Here is a 17,869-nt window from a genome sequence, read left to right as displayed (position 1 = left end):
TTTCCCAGCTATTGGCATAAATAAAGTATTTCTCATCTTATCCTAATTATATTTTGCTAGATTCTGTGCATGCAAGGAACCGAGGCTCATTCAGAAACAGCCTATAGGCAGCAGAGAGTTATCAAAATTAATTTTTTTTAAAAAATTATTGGTTTTAGTGTTAAGTTTTACTCACTACGATAAACTTGGCTGCAGTGGTAAGCGTCTGTGGGTAAGACATGGAGTAAATATTAAAGAACGGCAATTTATCTTTTTAATGGTAATAATGTAATATGGCAATGAGGGAAAGATTTTTAAGTAGACAAAATAAGAAATACAAAAGGACTGTACAGCTGCAAAGTGCTGTCAGGAACACATTTTCAATACAATACTGTGCAAAGGTCTTGAGCCAACCCTAATTTCTTTAAAATTAGCTAGAAAAGTGAGAGATATATGCAACGATTTATTGAAACATGTACAGACATAAATAGAAATAGAGTCTATATAAAGTATATAAATCAAAAACAGAGTATGTACAATTCTAAAGAGCTTGAAAGTCAGTATTTGGTGTGACCGGCATTATTCTTCAACACAGGCTAAACTCTCTTCATGGAGCTTTCTCTTAATCTCTAAGTAGTCTGCAGGAATAATTCTCCAGGCTTGAAGGACATTCAAAGCTCTTCTTTGGATGTTGGCCGTCTTTTATTCTGTTCTCTATCACGATGAGGTCTGGGCTCTGAGGAGGCCAAAATCTGACACTACTTATCTGTGATCATAATTCCCAACACCACTTACTATTAGGGATGGGTATCGTTTAGGTTTTATCCGATACCAGTACCAAACCGGTACTTTTGAAACGGTGCCGGTGCTTAAACGGTGCTCAAACCGGTGTTTAAAGAATGGAGAACACAAAATTGGTCCAAAAACCTCTCATGTTCAGCTGTTTTTTTGTAAAAAGATAACAATGTTAGCCTTTTCTGCAGCTATAGGGGATTTATGGCATCACTATTGGCTGGAAGCAGTGCTTAAACAATGGAAAAAACACAAACTTTGTCCAAAAACCTCTCATGTTTAGCTGTTTTCCACTTTTTCTTTGGTCATTTTAGCCTTTTTGGCCAGGGTGAAGGGAGTATCTGGCATCAAACAAGAAGACAGCCTCATGTAACTACTACTGTTTGCTAGTTCACCTTACGTGCATTAATGTAATAACGTGGTTAGCCTACTCAACGTAAATTACACAGAACAACATTAAGCTACTCACGCAGAGAAGAACGGCTGCTGCTGCTGCCATCATCATCCGTCATCATTTCTGCTACACTGGCAGGGCTAGGGGCCAGGACTGTACTCTTCGGGTTTTGGGGGGATGTTGCTAACTCTGGGTCCAATAACAGGCAACCGACCCGCAGTAGATGTGCCCGGTGTGAGGTCTCGCAGCAAGCTATCAAATACGGCGCATTTCTCGGCTTGTAACAAAATGCTATACGTCGCCGGGTGTTTCATCAGATTCGAGGAGTTACCTCCTTTGCACAGTATCACGTTAAAGCACTTGTTGCAGGCTGCTGAGTTTGCATCTTTTGCTGTGAAGTACAGCCAGACTTTGACCGCTTCGCCTTGGGCGTTTTTAATCTGTAGCTCTGCTCTAAAAGAACGTACGTACCTGGGCCCGCCTACTATCCTCGGAAAGGTAAAATGATTGGCTAGAATCCAAAGTGTACGACATCTCAGGAAAAAAAAGCACCGAAATAAAGCACCGAAACGTGCGCTGCTTTTCGGTCTGGTTACTACCGTTTATGTCAGAACCGTTTATGCCATAATGGCACCGGATATCGGTACCCGTCCCTACTTACTATCATCATTATCATAGAGTCTTTTAAAGAAAGCAGCTTATAACAAAGTGGGTAAAGATCATTTTTAACATTTGTTCTTTAACAAGTTGTCGGTTATTTGTCGACACAACACTGGTTCATCCCTGGAGTTCGCTGCCCTTTTTATGCTTGAATCCTTCATAGAACATGGTCAGAAGTGAAAAAGCAGCCAATGTCCAAAGAAAAAAAACTACAGTTCAAGACCACTTTAGTCTAGCTCCATGAAAGAGAACTGTAAAGACATGACGGCTGGCTCAAGGCTTTTATACAGTACTATAATAATGACAATGATAATAATAATAATAAGAAGAAGAAGAATGAAAATAACAACATATTTACCTGACAATCAATCCAAAGTATGCTTGTTTAGCCCACTGAAATTACACATATGCTGTCTGCTTTTGAGCACATTATTAATTTCTCAATACTAATGTGATGTAGAAATTATTTATCTCAACAAATTGCTAATTCCCAATTTATGTAGCACTTTTAATTACACCAAACCAAAGCCAGGGTTGGAAATGATTTAACTGTAACACTGTAATGTTGTTGTTTTTTTCTGTAATGCTCCAAAGCATTTTAAAATTTTAAAGATTAATGACAAGGAATGCACTTCTGTAAAAAACAAAACAAAAAAGCAAGATCAATTAAAAATTAAAGCTAACCAAAATACTCAGCTGTGGTTGGTCAGTTTCCCTCAGCTACTCTATGCTAAATAAATGATACATGATTTCCACAGTCGTTACAGAGGGAGGCTGTGTGTACAACTCAGCACTAGATGGGGGTAGTGTCACTTTGAGGTGCTGTGAAACAACGTTTCAATAACACTTGGATTTGTTTCCAGCTCAAGTCTGTTCCCGAGGTTTCTTCTCGTGTCTCTCAGCATCCCAGCTTCTTACACACTGGTTCACACGATGTGGGCTTTCACACTGTTCCCTTTATACATTTTATGGTTTGGATAACTTTCCAAGTTTAATTTCAACAAAACTGTGATGACACTTTTATTTATTTATTGTTTCTTGCCATCAGCTGCGCCTTTTGGCGACGCCAACAAGGCTGAACAAACCGAGCGTTTTCTCCTGTCGCATGAATCCATCCCAAATGACAGTCCGAAGCCACGCTCACGGCCACTATTACATCACCTCCACTCTTCTGCACCACTGCACAGAGTGCTTTTCTATGAATAATACAGAGAGACTTGGGAGGCGGGGGTACACGGACATGGGACTTGGTGACTAAATGACACAGATGACAAAGATCGTTCTTATGTGAAACACGAGTTAATCGGAACAGTAAATAATCACATCAGCCTAATGAACTGATTCAACTTTATTAGTTTAATTGACAAATCAGTGACACAAACATATTCCTACACCCATACATCACATGTGTGAGCTTTTTGTTCACCTTACTTGAATTACAGAAGTCGTTGCAGGCGGCTACAATGAGAAATGGCAGCGGTGTGGCCGGTCCCAGACTGTGAAGGAAGACAAGGTTATAGACTGCTTTTTTTTCCTCCCCATGAGACAGCAGGCTTTAGCATAGAAGGAAAATGACATATTGCACCGTGAGATCACCAGACAGGTCCTCTATCTTAGCCAGCGCACACACACACAAACAAACAGGGGCAGGCAAGAAACCTCTCATGAAACTCAAACACAGATAATGAGGCATCCTCGGTGAGAAAGGTGGAAACAGTCGACTTTATACAGCCCGAATTTCCTTCCTTCTCCCAGCACGTTTGCATGAGGGGGAACATCGAGCAAAATCTAGTGAAAACTAGATAATCGTTTATCTACTGCTGTAAGCTTTCTGGAGTTTTTGTTCTCCCTGTCCTCCCTCTCCATCGGCCCGTCTCTCTTGCCAGCACAGGCGCACAGTTAACGCAGAGTTAACTCAGCTCAGTGTATAATTAGACAAACAAAAAAGAGAGGGATGAAACATCTAAAGGAGAAGAGACTCCAAATGATTACATATTCACTCCGCTTCCTTCCCCCTTGCTGCACACATAACCATCAATTAGAGGCGAGGAGAGGAGGATGAGGACAAGCAAGCAGCCAGGAGTCTATTTGTGTCTCTATCTCTCTTTCTCTTTCCCCTTAAGACTCCCAGCGCCGGGGAGGGAGGAAGGAGGGAGAAAATAGAAGTGAAAAACAAGAAGTATATAAATAAAATAATCAGAGTGCCTCACATCCGGCCGGCTGATTGGCTGAGACGCGAGTCAGGCAGATCTGGGCCACAGTTGCACTCATTGTTCAGTGAGCTTTTCTACACAGTCCAACCCAGCGACAGCAATGAATGTTGATTGTGACCTTAGGTCTTCGGGTACAGTGGAAACAGAGTGTCACTTTTGTGTGCGGTGCGGCTGTGTGCGTCTGTTCTCGTCACCGGATTTGCATGCAGCCACTTTGCCCCTTTGTTCGTTTTTTTTTTCTTCCTTCACTCGTTCCTGACGTCGTCGGAGCGAACCACAGGGCACAGTCAACGGTCGATGGTTTTTGTGTCCATACCAAACTCACCGACAGCGTTGAATGTTCACCGAGGCAAGCAAGGCGAGGAAGGACGGCAGCTGTGACCGTGAGCCGAGCTGACACGGGAGGCAGGGTGTGGAGGAAGAGGAGGGAGGAGAGCCAGTCAGACAGGCATGGGACAGGGGGACGGGGACGATGCTCAGAACCACAGAGGTCAGGTTGCGTAACGAGAGGACATAACGACACAAGACAGTGGCAGAATGAGTCCGCTATCCTCAGGGCAATGACAGTTCTGGTTATGCCCCCACACACACACACACACACACACACACACACAAGCATCACGAAGCATACTTAAGCTCGAGCATAAGCTGAGAGGCTCTGCTTTAGAGCTTTACTACCACCTCATTAATCAGAGGAACACGAAGTCTTTCATCTTCAGATGAAAATTGCTCGTAACAGCATCTGAAACACAGATGAAGAAAAAGTTGTTAGCGCTGATATCCCACTGTCTTCTTCTCTTTAAAGACTGATTTCACACACATGAAAAAAGAAGAAAAAAACACACACGCAGACAAACATTTTCTCCATTTCCTCCTGTGGTGTGTAGCCATGAGGATAAATTTGGCTTCTTTTGCGTAGATTTTGTGAGATCTGTCTAAGCTCTTTGATTTATGCCGTTTTCTTTTTTTGTTTTTCTTGATCACAGCATAGAGAAAAAAAACATTTAAAACGTTACATAGCGAAACCATCTTTCCAGAAACAAAGTCCCAGCTTCTATAAATAACCACGTATCATTCTGTCAGCAGTGTTCATTAGAGCCATTTCTTCACTACAAAGTAGTGCTTCCATTCATCTTCAGCTTTTTTGTGGTGGAAGCATAAAATAAAATCTCAGAGACAAATATCTGGGCACTGGGGAGAAAATGTATTTCTGTAATTTGGCTGAATTCTACTAAAATATAATAAGCATATGCTTGTATTTCTACTCTTTAAAGACCCTGTGAGCAGTTCTGCTTAACCATCTTCAATCCTGGCACAGGTCTTATGGACACCGAGTCCGGAGAACAATACTGACGTCCTGCTGTGAGCCCCCTTTGTCCGAAGCGGACCAGTATCTGGGGGAACAACTGCCGGCGGTGTCAGTGCACTGCTGCACAGAGCAGGGGCTGACGTCAGGGTGGTAAACGCTGATCTATGGTCATTCATCGCCCCATTTCATCGGCTTAGGGTGCTGATGTCATCGCGCGAGCTCGACCTGCATCCATTACTCTGCTGGGGCTGCTGGGAGGCCAGCATGAGGCTAGCGTGATAACGCCCCGGCTGCAGCGGATGAGTAATGCGCCATATTACTGCCGCAGTAATTCAGTCATAAAACAGACAATTTGTTTTTTGTTTTTTTGTCCCGTGCGTACGCCGTGTCTTTGAATTACTGCCTCTGCATTCTGGCGTGGCATGCTTTCCTCTGTGTACATGCAAAGATGTTCAAGTAATTTTTTATTTTTATTTTTTTAAATGACAGGAATACATTAACTGCTAAATAAAATGCACCATAATATTTAATGATACTCAGCAGATAGCAGGTCTGTAACAAATCTGTAACCTGCCCGCCTGTAAAATAAATAAATAAAATCATGTGTTCGGATGTTTCTCTTCTTTCTGACTGAAGCAGAGGTCTCTTTTTCTCCCGGGGTGAAGCAGGGCAGCTTCTGATAAGAGCCTAAATTCATATGTCGAATTAGATCGTCCCTACTCCATCACAGTCACACACACACACTTACACCTCGCCCCCACAATGAGACCTAAAATGAAAAATAGGCGGAGGGTCGAAGGGAGAGGAGAAAAAGGGGGCTTTGCCATGGCAACCCCAGTGTCAGCCAGCTATTTCTACTTAATCCCCCCCACCCACCCCCAGTTCAATGTCGCGCCCTCTGAGAGACCCCCTCTCTACAGCTGAATATTTCTTTTGTGCTGGTAGACTTTGCGTGTGTGTGTGTGTGTGTTAGGGAAGGAGGGGGTGACAGAGGGAGGAGGGATTGGGGTTAGAGGTGGGTAGATCATAGTTATCCCAGCTTAAATGGGGGGCCAAGTTGCAGGTCACAGAATCTCAACATTACACCGGGGGCACAAACCAGAGATCAAATCACACACACACACACAGACACACACTCAGATATATACATTTAAACACTGTATTGATGGAGAGTGATAATCATTTCAAATAGCTGATAATTGCGCCATATGGCAAACAGCCGTGCCTTTCCTCCCCGAGCCTATCAACAGCTAACTCCACTTCTTTTTCTTTTTTTTCCCTTTCCACTCTGAAACTCTCATGGTCTCTCGCTCTTGCCCGAGCAGGCCACTCTACATTACTGACAAAAGCGGTTATGGAGGAGTGGGTGGGGAGAGGCGTCAGCTGCTAGACAAAATAAAAAGGCCTCTATTTGTTCCTGACAATAAACGTCCCCATCTTTGGAGCTCCTCCACAGCTGCAGCCAAGATAGGCTTTCATTTCTAACTGCAGACTAATAGAGAGCGGTGTCTCCTTCCTCCACTGTATAAGCGGATTTGGCATGCAGGATAAAATTCAAGAGGTTTATAGCCATCTTTCTGTGACGCACTGTGAATATTTTTGCAAGAAAGTGAGTATTTGAATGCTGTGGTGAAGTATACCTGACTGAAATCATCTTCACGGAGCCGGGTGGGAAAACCTAGAAGACAAGAAAACACAGGAGGGTGTTTATTTTAATGCACAGAACAACAAACACAAAAAAAGAAGGAAAAGAGTACAATGTTTTCTTACAATTAATTGGATTTTCATTAGAAAGTTTCCCAATCAACCCACGATTAATTGCCCCGAGTTTCCTCAGGAAATCCCTAAACGCGCTTCCCTTGAGGCTGAGCGATGGAAGCGGGCAGAGGAAGTGCCAGCGGTGTGTCTCTGGGGTGGTCCAATGTGGCCGTGGGTGAGGCTTTAATGTAGCTGCGTGTCCACTCCAGTGTATACTGTACATTCAGTCATAATGACTAACAGACCTGCAGTCTCCCCGTAGGGGCCTCACATGCCACTCCATGCCTACACATGCATACGCTCCACTTTAATGACGGCTCGCAGACTTTATTTGAAGTCTGCTGTGCTGTTTGCAAAAAAGAAGAAGAAGAAGAAGAAGAAAAAAAGCGAAGCTGGATTTTCCATGAGGAAGGAAAAATACAACTTTGAGCATCTACGTTGCCTATGTTGGACTAATAAGTGACCCGGGTGGGCTGATTATATAAAATGGGCATAAATCAATTGAAAATATGGACAATAATTACAGCTTGGCTGCTTGGCCGTGGTTCCTTTTGCTCCCATATATAGATGTGGGCTTGCCAAACATCTGGCTGGGTTATATTATGCGCCATAGGCTACAGACATAATATTAAAAAGTATACTGCCAAGCAAACCTGGCCAAAGCTTTTTAAAGTCAATGTGCACATTTTGCAGCCTCGGGCTAATGTGTTTTCTTTCTCCATGTTCTGTTTTGCATTTAAGCCTCTGAACCCCGAAGCTGCAACAATGAAACACTGCTACGCTCTCCTTCTTCGCTGCCCCCTCCCTGTTTTTAAAAAAACGATTATTATCTAAGCCAAAACTGACTTAACAAACGTAAAAGTGCTCCGTGCCAATCCAGTCTATTAGAGAGCAAAGGGCACATTGTAACATAAGGCTCAGAGTCTGTTCAACAAGTGCGAAGACATAAAGCAAAAACAAAGGCCCCGAGTTAGTGCCCTGGAACTGATTGGCAGGGTGGGGTCACTGGGTGACCCCTGACCTTTTTAACCTCCAGGAATGTTGTCATGCTGGTGTGTGTATTGTTCGAGCCTCCCTGAGGCCAGCCGAACTGAGCGTCAGATTAATGTGAGCGCTGAGTGTTTCTGGGCCCCCTTCCTTCCAAAAAAAAAGAAAAAAAACCCTTGTCTTTCTTCCCTAATCCCTTCTTTTCTGCTGTTCGTCCTCAGATTTCAACAAACAAAAGGTATCAACAGGTCTGAGAGTGGGAGTGGGTTGATGTTGACGGTCTGAAGAGCACATGCACGCAGAGAGGCCTCTATAATGTGGGTGCCAGGCTGACTCTCGTTGCTAATCTAAATGAACTAGAAACAAGCTTTTTTCTTTCTTCTTCTCTTTCACTCTTTTTTTTTTTCGATCACTCAACAAATAAACTACAGTTTTTATTGGTCCACGGTGCAGATCTAAGAGATCTCTGTATCCTGAGGCAGTCTGAGAGTCTGGCTCTGGAGGAGGTCACCAGCAGCATAAGGAATCCGACAGATGAGAGGGCCAGACAGACAATTACTGGCCAGGTACGTCCTTTATACCCACCTAGGGCTGGTCAGAGGAAATGGAGGAATTTATGATGTCATAAAAAAGTGCCAGGAGAGAAGTGCCTGAGAACAGGTTGTCTCTGGACCTGGAGCCATAAAAGACTCCTGCGGCTTCCGCTCCCACCCCCCGCCCCTCCTGACAACACTACACTGAGGACCAATATAGAAGATTTAATGAAAAAATATATCATTTGCTCATAAAATTAAAGGCATTTTCACATCATATTGTATGTTTTTAGGTTTTTAGACTCACCGACGCCAAAATGTCCTACAGCACTTATCGAGCCTTAAATGTAACACTGTGAAGTTGAACAGATTTTGTTGTTTTTAATATCTTAAAAGTGGCTTTTCTTTCTTTCTTTTTTTTCTTACTGGTAATTGAAGGTAATTCCTTCAATTTTGAAGAAAGCAAAACACCCAATGTCCGTGTCCCCTTTTACTGAAGAGAGGATCCAGCAACATTTTTAAATGGCATACGTATTTATTTTTCTGATATCGCCCTTAAATTTCCCCCACCCATCTTTTAACAATTTCAACCTCGGTTGCTGGTTCATCTTTTAACAGCGAAGCACCATCTGTCAGCTGAGCAGGTGTAAGGAAGCGAAAGCTCAAAAAGCACTCTGCGCAGAGACAAAGGATATCCCTTCCTCCTTTACACGCGCACACAAACTCACATCTATAGGTATATACGCGGCGCTGCTCCTCCTACTACAAAAAGAAAAAAGATAGAGACACGCTCTCAGCCTCGGTGCTTGTTAAAGAAAAGGAAGAGAGAAGGTGGTCATTTGCCCTACAGCCTCGCTAAGGAGGTTTCCCATTGTAAAAATGAGTGGCTGCACAGCCCCGTTTCCTTTCATCCCTATACTTGAGGCACGCTGCCTTTGTCTCACAGAGGACACAACAACCAGCCTCCCTGCTACGCTAGACTGGTCAAATACCTGGGAACTACCCCTGGCCCGGTGGGAAAAACAACAAGAGGAGTTTGAGGAGGAGGGTAAGGTGTGAGTGTCAATCTGTGGGGTGGAGAGGCTGATCGTCTGAGAAAAACAGCCTGTTTAGTATTAAGTCAAAGCAGTGAGAGAGAGCTATGAACACTTTTAGCCAAAATACACAAGAAAAAAAAGAGGTGAAGTGATGAATTAATTCAATTAACATCTGCTTTTAATCTTCTTTCAGTTTTTCCCTTCAAAGGTAGCAACTGCATGTGTTCAACTACGAGCTCCGAGGTTAAAGTGTTATTTTTTCCCTCTCCCTTCCTTCCAGTTCTGCACTTTCATGCCAGCTCAGCATAATGAAGGCAGTTCCTGTATACGAGGTACTGTATAGGGGTGAAGTGAGTTTAAGTCCTCCACAAACCCGGCTGCAGCCGGCTGAATGCAAAGCTTTACGTTCCAGTCCACGCGGCCTGCCTCGGCAACCAGACTTCAACTGTCACACCTCATAAAGCAGAGCCCAAGCAGCGGGGTTGTGTTTAAAGACAGGCGGGGGGAAGATAAGGCAAAATAAGGACAAATTCTGAGGGAAAAGGAAAAGTAAAAAAAGACAGAGAGAGAATGCGTCCATTCAAGAAACTGTCGAGAAGAGGGTGCAAAGCTCTCGACAAAAAGCGGAAACTGCGGTGGCGCGTCTCCAGTAGAAGAAAATATACATTTGGGGACAAATTACAGCAGGAAACACAAGAAAGAGGGAATTGTTAACACCATGACCCTCACTTCTAATTTCTAGTTTTGTGCTTGGCTGTTGAGAGAGAAGTGAGGACCCACAAGTTTATTTTCAAATTGTCCACAAAGAATGCCAGTCATTTCCTGGCGTTCCCCACTTCCATATGAAAGCCCCCTTTCCTTTAGGAACAATGGGAAAGATTCCAAAATTTCCAATGGGGAGTTTCTTGTTCAGAGATACAATAGAGAGCATGTAGTGACAGAATGGAGACGGGCTGTTTCTCTCAGCAGCGACAGGTTCAAGGCTAGTTTGTGTCTTACAGTAGTTTGAGATTAAACACCGCAACCACAACGTGGGCAAAACGAGCAGATTAGCCGATCTGCGTCTGGATTTTTAAATCTGTTGTTTCTCATATCTTTATTGGTCAACTACACTTTGACCCTTTAGGATAAAAGCAGAAGAAGAATCAGGCTGTTTGGGGGAAAAAAATATGTAGGCATGAGAGGGACGGGTAAAATCTGATTATTCCAGAGATGTTTAACTTGTTTTCTTAGCCCCATAATCAGCATTTCCCACGACTACTACTCTATAAATTTACCTGTAACACAAAGCCAGACAACCATTTTCTTTGTCTCCTCTCGTCTTTGTCTCCTCTCAGAACCATAAGAAGAGCAAAATAATAAATCAAGCTAAGACCAATTATTCTGCCCAGTTGGATAATAGCAGGAGAAACACAAGAAAAGCAGGAGATAAAATGCACAGAGACTCAAAGGCATGATTTCGATCACTGAGACTGATTTCTGATATTGTGCAGTCCAATCATATATGTGATTGATTCTTACTTTTTTCTTGGGTTAGTCATTTCAAATAAACAAATGGCCAGCGCAGAGAGAAGAAAAAGAGCATTTTAAGATCTTAATTTGGGATTTTGAGCTGCTGCGAGAGAAAGGCCATTTCTCGGGAGCTGAATTTAAGAAGTAAGGAAAAGGCTGAATTAAGTAGATCTTATTTTGGACTGTTTCGTTCCTCTGAGATGTGCATTGATCTGCATATCAAACCCCTCTGAATATGGTCGTAGATCAAGTGTACCTACCACAGCGAGGGTATTCCCTGATAGCAGCGGCGTCCACCACAATGCGGCAAAAACTCCTCAGGAACAGCTTGAGAAACACGACAAAGGTCCAACAATCCTGGAGGCCCACCCATCAAGAGGTGCAATATTGGTGCAAGACAAGGTGGGCGTTCACAATGTTATGGCAGGTGGCTTTAATGTTGCTGCTGATCAGTGTACTATCACATACATGGGCTGTGAGGGTTTCCTAATTAACCAAAAGCGTGCATTTGGTCCCGACGTGCAAAGAGTTTAAATGTCATCTGCTTGTGAACGGGCCAGTAGGCTTTTGAAAGCCACCTGGCTTGACCCAAGCGGACCTGAGCCGTTGGCTAGACAAGAGGTTAGAGGTCATACACTCATCTAGACACACAGTATGTCACAATGCCTAAGGCAGGGTGCAGGGGTCTCCATTACCTAGCCTTTCCATTTACCCATTACCCAATCAGACACACACACACAGGGGAAGAACAAACACACACAGGATCCTGTTGATATGAACGCATTCAGGCCTAAACTTCCATTTAGCTGAGATGCATGGACATACCGCAAGGTTTCTTCACAGGAGTTGTGAGATTGTATTGTATTGGCTGTTTTGGATCCTTAGACAGAGACGGATTTATAAAAATATACAAGATGTAACTAGTTTTTTGCTATTTAAAAAAAGGCAGTTGTGCTGAATGAGTGCAGCTGAACTGAGCTGTGCTATCCTCAACATTTTACGTCATCCAGGAGTTGAATTTGAACCAGAATGAACGAATCGGCGAACCCCAGCTGCCGTTGCTGATGATGATCCCCTGTGCCATCGCTGCATTTCCACCGACGGAGACAAACTAAAGCAACAATAATGTTTAATTGGAACTGTTCTGCGGACTCTGTTGAGAAATAGATGCCGTGTAATGGAGGAACAACAGTGATCTGCGGCTGAGAGCCTCTCCGCTGTGATAGCAGGTTGCTTCTCGACATAATTGCAGGGTGCAGCTGATGAAACTCATCATATGTGATAATGAGCTATGCAGGAATGATGATCATAGATCCAAGCAGGAGATAAGATAAGCCAACATCCAAACCATCCACATTACAGCAGCAGGAAGACGCTGGCTTTGCTCCGTTCACTTATCCCACCCCGATAACTCTCTGAAACCGAATTAAACAGCTATGCACCCGGACATTGGTTGCTCTGTAATGTGAGGGAGCAGCTTTTTCTACTTCACAGGGGACACGGCTAAAGTGAATTAAATGTAACTCAGTCCTGACAGGGATGGAAGCGAGGCCATCACAGCTGACCACATCAGTGCCTATCAGGAGTGTTCTTCCACCACACGGCTTACTGAGACAGATTTTCCCACTAATTTATGTAAAAGAAATTAAAGTACACGCAGTTAAATGGCTCACGGCAGTAGGTAAATGTTTTTCTTCAATTCCATTGATTTTTTTTTTCATCAAATCACTCTGTGAGTAATCTATAGTGGGTAAAATGTAGTGCTGCACTAAGCGTCTAGACCTACTATATCCAGATGGCAAAAGAATTTATGGAGACTGCCTCATTAACCTTAAGGCATATTAGTGCTTGGTACCACGTGTCTATAAGCTAAGCAGTGCAGTTTCTGAAGTCTCCTGGCCTCAGCTGCATTCAACTAACTGGAGGGTCAAAGCTGTGCTGCTTATCAGGCCTCTATGCCCCAAACTGAGTGTGCAGTGCTTGTGATGGAGTGTGTTTATTTGTATCTCTGTGTGTGTGTGTGTGTGTGTGTGCCCACCCTGAAAATGGCAGTCTGGCTGTTTTGTTTTTTTCGCCATGTGCCGAAGGCCCAAAAATTCCGGGAGGAAGTCAGATGCGCAACAAGCTGTTTCCGAGAATTCAGGATGCGCAAATACAGCAAACGCTTTTCTCTACTTGCACTATTCCAGTCCCAGCGTACATCTGAGGATAAACAACACATCAGCAGACACGCGTGCATTATGTGGAATCCCTTCCCCAAAAACAAATCATGTTTCAGTTGCAACACTTTGTTCCAGCGCCTGTTTATTTTGTGGCCGCGTTACGCACCCATCCACTCAGACGGACCACACCATGAGTCACGGCTTGGCGAGAGACGGGTGGCGGCTCTGAACGATCGCTGTCTGCTGTCTGCGCTTCAGGTGTCTCCCACTCAGGATTCTTTGTGGGGCAGGAGGGCTGGCTGTAATGTCGATACAATGACAGATGGTCCAAACAAAGCCGGTACGCATTGTTCGGCTGGGAAAAATAATAGACACCATTTATCAGCCGACTTTCAGGCCTCAGTGTGAACGAAAGACTGTCTGCTGAGTGAAAGCAGTCAAAGTTATGCTGCACTGAAGCCTCTCGGCGTGATTCTTTTGAGCTCTTTTAAACACATCGTTAAAACTTTCCGAGAAGGGAGGGCAGCGTTTGTCTGCCCACCGTGTGCAATCGACGCGTCTGCGAGAGCGTTTTTTTAACTGAAGTGCGCTTTAAAAGGATTCATACTTGCCAAAGCAATCGGAAATCGCCCTTTCCCCCCTTCTCTTCCTTTAGTCACACGGATGCCCAGAAGAAATGAGTGGCATGGAGAGCTAAAGCCGCCTCGATAGTACCGAGCGACAACCCGGAGTACATCACACACCGCCACAGAGTTTCACATCCAGCCACGTATTAATCAGCTCATTCATACTTTATTACAAAAACGCACATATATATATATATATATAAAAAAAAGATGCATCATCTCTTTTTAACTAAACCGCCGGTTTTGCGCCGACTGCACCGGATTAACCAAAAAAACACCACATCCCCGTTTTAGGTTATGCATTTGACATGATGGCATACTCACAAGATTTCCCTTCACCCTGCTGGTGAAGCAGCAGGACTCATTCTCCTGTCGCGGGGGCGCTGATCGCAGTTTCTTCTGATTCTGCAGCGGGGAGTATTTCTTTTCTTTTCTTTTTTAATTTTTTTAATTTTTATTTTTACTCCCATCTTCTTCATCCAACACCAAGTCCACGCACTGACTGGGCGCCTGCCTCTCTGATCCACAGATTACGTCTGTTTGAGGGGCAGAAGGGAGGGCATCCGGTTTACAGGGATCACTGAGTGGACTGGGATTGGCTCAGAGGAGATAGCTTGATAAAATGCGCGTCGGCTATTGGACACAGGGCCGGCGCGGAGGAGGGGGCTGAAGGGAGGAAGCGCGGGAGGGGGTGTCCATCGTGCATTATTCAGGAGAAACCGGGTGGGGAGTAGAGGAGGAGGATACTCAGGGCAAAGAGGCATATGCAGACAATGCCCCGTGTCTCAGAAATTCAGATTTCATTGGTGGGACTTATCCACCACAGTTTTATGGCTTCCCATAATCTCTTCATATGGACTCAGAGTGAAACTGGAGCACCCAAGTGCGTGTTATTAGTGTTTATAAAGACCTCAGCGCACTTTATGTAGGCTCAGAGACCGCTATAATAACCCGCATTACGGCATAACTTAATATGGGAAAAATGATGTAGCAGCCTATAGAGAAAATCCTAAATTTTACAGCATTACAGCAGCGTGCTTCTGCAGGGTTTTTTTTTTAATCCGTCTGCTTGTCCTATTTTAAGATTAATTTAACAAAAAAATATGCAGAGCCATTCAAATGGAAGGGAATGACTATAAATAAATCAAACAACTATTATTCTGCAACATCAAACCTCAACGCAGTGTGTGTGTGTGTCTCTCTCTCTTGCTGTGTGTGTCCCTAAGCACGATGTTTATGGGGCCCTGAGTGTGTGTGTGTTTCTGCTGTATGTAGGCTACGACAAAGCTGGAACTGCAGAATTTTCCACACAGGAGCAGGGGAGGAAATGGTGCATGGATAATTCTGTCTTCAGATCCTCTGGTACTCACTCCGAGAGTAGTTGGCTGAATCAATACAGCTTAAAGCTTTCTCATGTTCCCCCTTCTCACATACTGTTGAGAGGCAGCGCGGTCCGAGCTGATCCATTCTAGGTGAGATCCTGCTTTTAAAAAAACCCACCACTCTGGCTCTATAATTATAATATTAAATCACCTCTTGACCTGTAACCCTCCTGAACACACTCACTCACATTCGCATCCGTAACACAGACAGTGAGTGGTTAACCTGTGCGAGCAGACAGAGAAATCCTAATAACCACAGCAGGGGTCTGTCCAGTAGCCATGGTGATTGAACACATTTCTCCACACAGCAGAAAGGCGGCGTGTCTGTGGCACACCACACAGGCCTTTATAAGGCCCAGACCCATGCTAGAAGGAAGGAAGCACCAAGTGGAGGATCACACCCCGTTTCATTGTAGCTCTACGATTTTACGACAGCCACGAAGAAGCCGCAAAACGAGGAGGCGCCGCTCTCGTCCCTGTTAAACCTATAAAATAAGCACGCTCAAAGCTCCAAACAAAGCGCCACATCATTCGATTATTGTGTGCATTTTGAAGGCTAATTTGCATAACTGGTGGGAACGGTGCTCTCGAAAGTAAAGCACCTAGATTTATTCACTATTCGGTCTAATTTCCAACATCCAAATGAGAGCAACAGCCTTGGCTTGATTTCCGTTAAGCTTCTAATCTGTCTTTCCTCTTAATTTAGCCCCAGCTTCAATCACAGCTCTTTCACAAATCTAACCACGTGGGTGTTTATGCGTGCGGCTGCTATGGTGTGAAAACCTTATAATTCCTTAGTCGGTGCAATTCATCTTTCCTTTTTAACCAAAGCGTCACATGGTTCTCGGTGACTTTAAAGAATCTGGGTGCCCCTTTTTGACAAGGTATAGTGAAATCTAAAGTTCAGGGTTACCTTTTAGCTGAGCTTCCTTTTGTATTTGATCTGATATGACATGGAATTCATCAGAAATGCAAAAGACACTTAATTCACAGAATTACATGTTATTAGTTGTTTACGATTGTTTCAGTGGTCCTTTTTTAGCGAACACCACTCCTGTGTTCTACAAACACATTGTGTGAGCTAAACCAAACCCAACACTAAACAAGACAAGATATCATACAACAGCACTGCTATTTAATGAAACTTCCTCCTGAAGACCTGTGTGGCGTCTGATGTGCTTGTCCTCTTCATCAGTTTTGCACTGGGGCCCCCCACTTGTCTTTCTGCTTTGGTTAGGGTCAGCTCTGTTCTGTGAGAGGGGTAGTATATGTGTGAAATCCTGGGGTTTCGGGGTGGGTGGGTTAGGTTTTTTTTGCATGAAAATCCTTTTCAGTTCAGCTGACTTCACCAGGAAAGAGTCTTTTTGGTGATTAATACAGGGAGTGCAGAATTATTAGGCAAATGAGTATTTTGTCCACATCATCCTCTTCATGCATGTTGTCTTACTCCAAGCTGTATAGGCTCGAAAGCCTACTACCAATTAAGCATATTAGGTGATGTGCATCTCTGTAATGAGAAGGGGTGTGGTCTAATGACATCAACACCCTATATCAGGTGTGCATAATTATTAGGCAACTTCCTTTCCTTTGGCAAAATGGGTCAAAAGAAGGACTTGACAGGCTCAGAAAAGTCAAAAATAGTGAGATATCTTGCAGAGGGATGCAGCAGTCTCAAAATTGCAAAGCTTCTGAAGCGTGATCATCAAACAATCAAGCGTTTCATTCAAAATAGTCAACAGGGTCGCAAGAAGCGTGTGGAAAAACCAAGGCGCAAAATAACTGCCCATGAACTGAGAAAAGTCAAGCGTGCAGCTGCCAAGATGCCACTTGCCACCAGTTTGCCCATATTTCAGAGCTGCAACATCACTGGAGTGCCCAAAAGCACAAGGTGTGCAATACTCAGAGACATCGCCAAGGTAAGAAAGGCTGAAAGACGACCACCACTGAACAAGACACACAAGCTGAAACGTCAAGACTGGGCCAAGAAATATCTCAAGACTGATTTTTCTAAGGTTTTACGGACTGATGAAATGAGAGTGAGTCTTGATGGGCCAGATGGATGGGCCTGTGGCTGGATTGGTAAAGGGCAGAGAGCTCCAGTCCGACTCAGACGCCAGCAAGGTGGAGGTGGAGTACTGGTTTGGGCTGGTATCATCAAAGATGAGCTTGCGGGGCCTTTTCGGGTTGAGGATGGAGTCAAGCTCAACTCCCAGTCCTACTGCCAGTTTCTGGAAGACACCTTCTTCAGAAAAGAAGAAAAACTAATGACATGGCCTCCTTGTTCACCTGATCTGAACCCCATTGAGAACCTGTGGTCCATCATCAAATGTGAGATTTACAAGGAGGGAAAACAGTACACCTCTCTGAACAGTGTCTGGGAGGCTGTGGTTGCTGCTGCACGCAATGTTGATGGTGAACAGATCAAAACACTGACAGAATCCATGGATGGCAGGCTTTTGAGTGTCCTTGCAAAGAAAGGTGGCTATATTGGTCGCTGATTTGTTTTTGTTTTGTTTTTGAATGTC

General features: G+C 44.1%; 2 long non-coding RNA genes across 2 annotated transcripts; one reads left to right on the top strand and one right to left on the bottom strand.

The window, feature by feature from the left end:
- Positions 1–3,158: 3,158 nt before the first annotated feature.
- On the bottom strand, positions 3,159–14,488 carry LOC146367531 (uncharacterized). The gene is made up of 3 exons (XR_014797622.1): positions 14,287–14,488; positions 6,988–7,025; positions 3,159–4,780 (listed from the first exon to the last, which is right to left on the bottom strand). It is a non-coding gene; the product is annotated as an uncharacterized LOC146367531 (long non-coding RNA).
- LOC146367532 (uncharacterized) lies at positions 4,452–5,949 on the top strand. The gene is made up of 2 exons (XR_014797623.1): positions 4,452–4,528; positions 5,357–5,949. It is a non-coding gene; the product is annotated as an uncharacterized LOC146367532 (long non-coding RNA).
- Positions 14,489–17,869: the final 3,381 nt, after the last annotated feature.

Source organism: Perissodus microlepis, chromosome 18, assembly GCF_051167445.1.
Source record: "Perissodus microlepis isolate ML-2025 ecotype Zambia chromosome 18, ASM5116744v1, whole genome shotgun sequence".
Taxonomy (NCBI): domain Eukaryota; kingdom Metazoa; phylum Chordata; class Actinopteri; order Cichliformes; family Cichlidae; genus Perissodus; species Perissodus microlepis.
The sequence above is the reverse complement of the archived record's forward strand: the minus strand, read 5'-3'. Positions and strand labels throughout refer to the sequence as shown.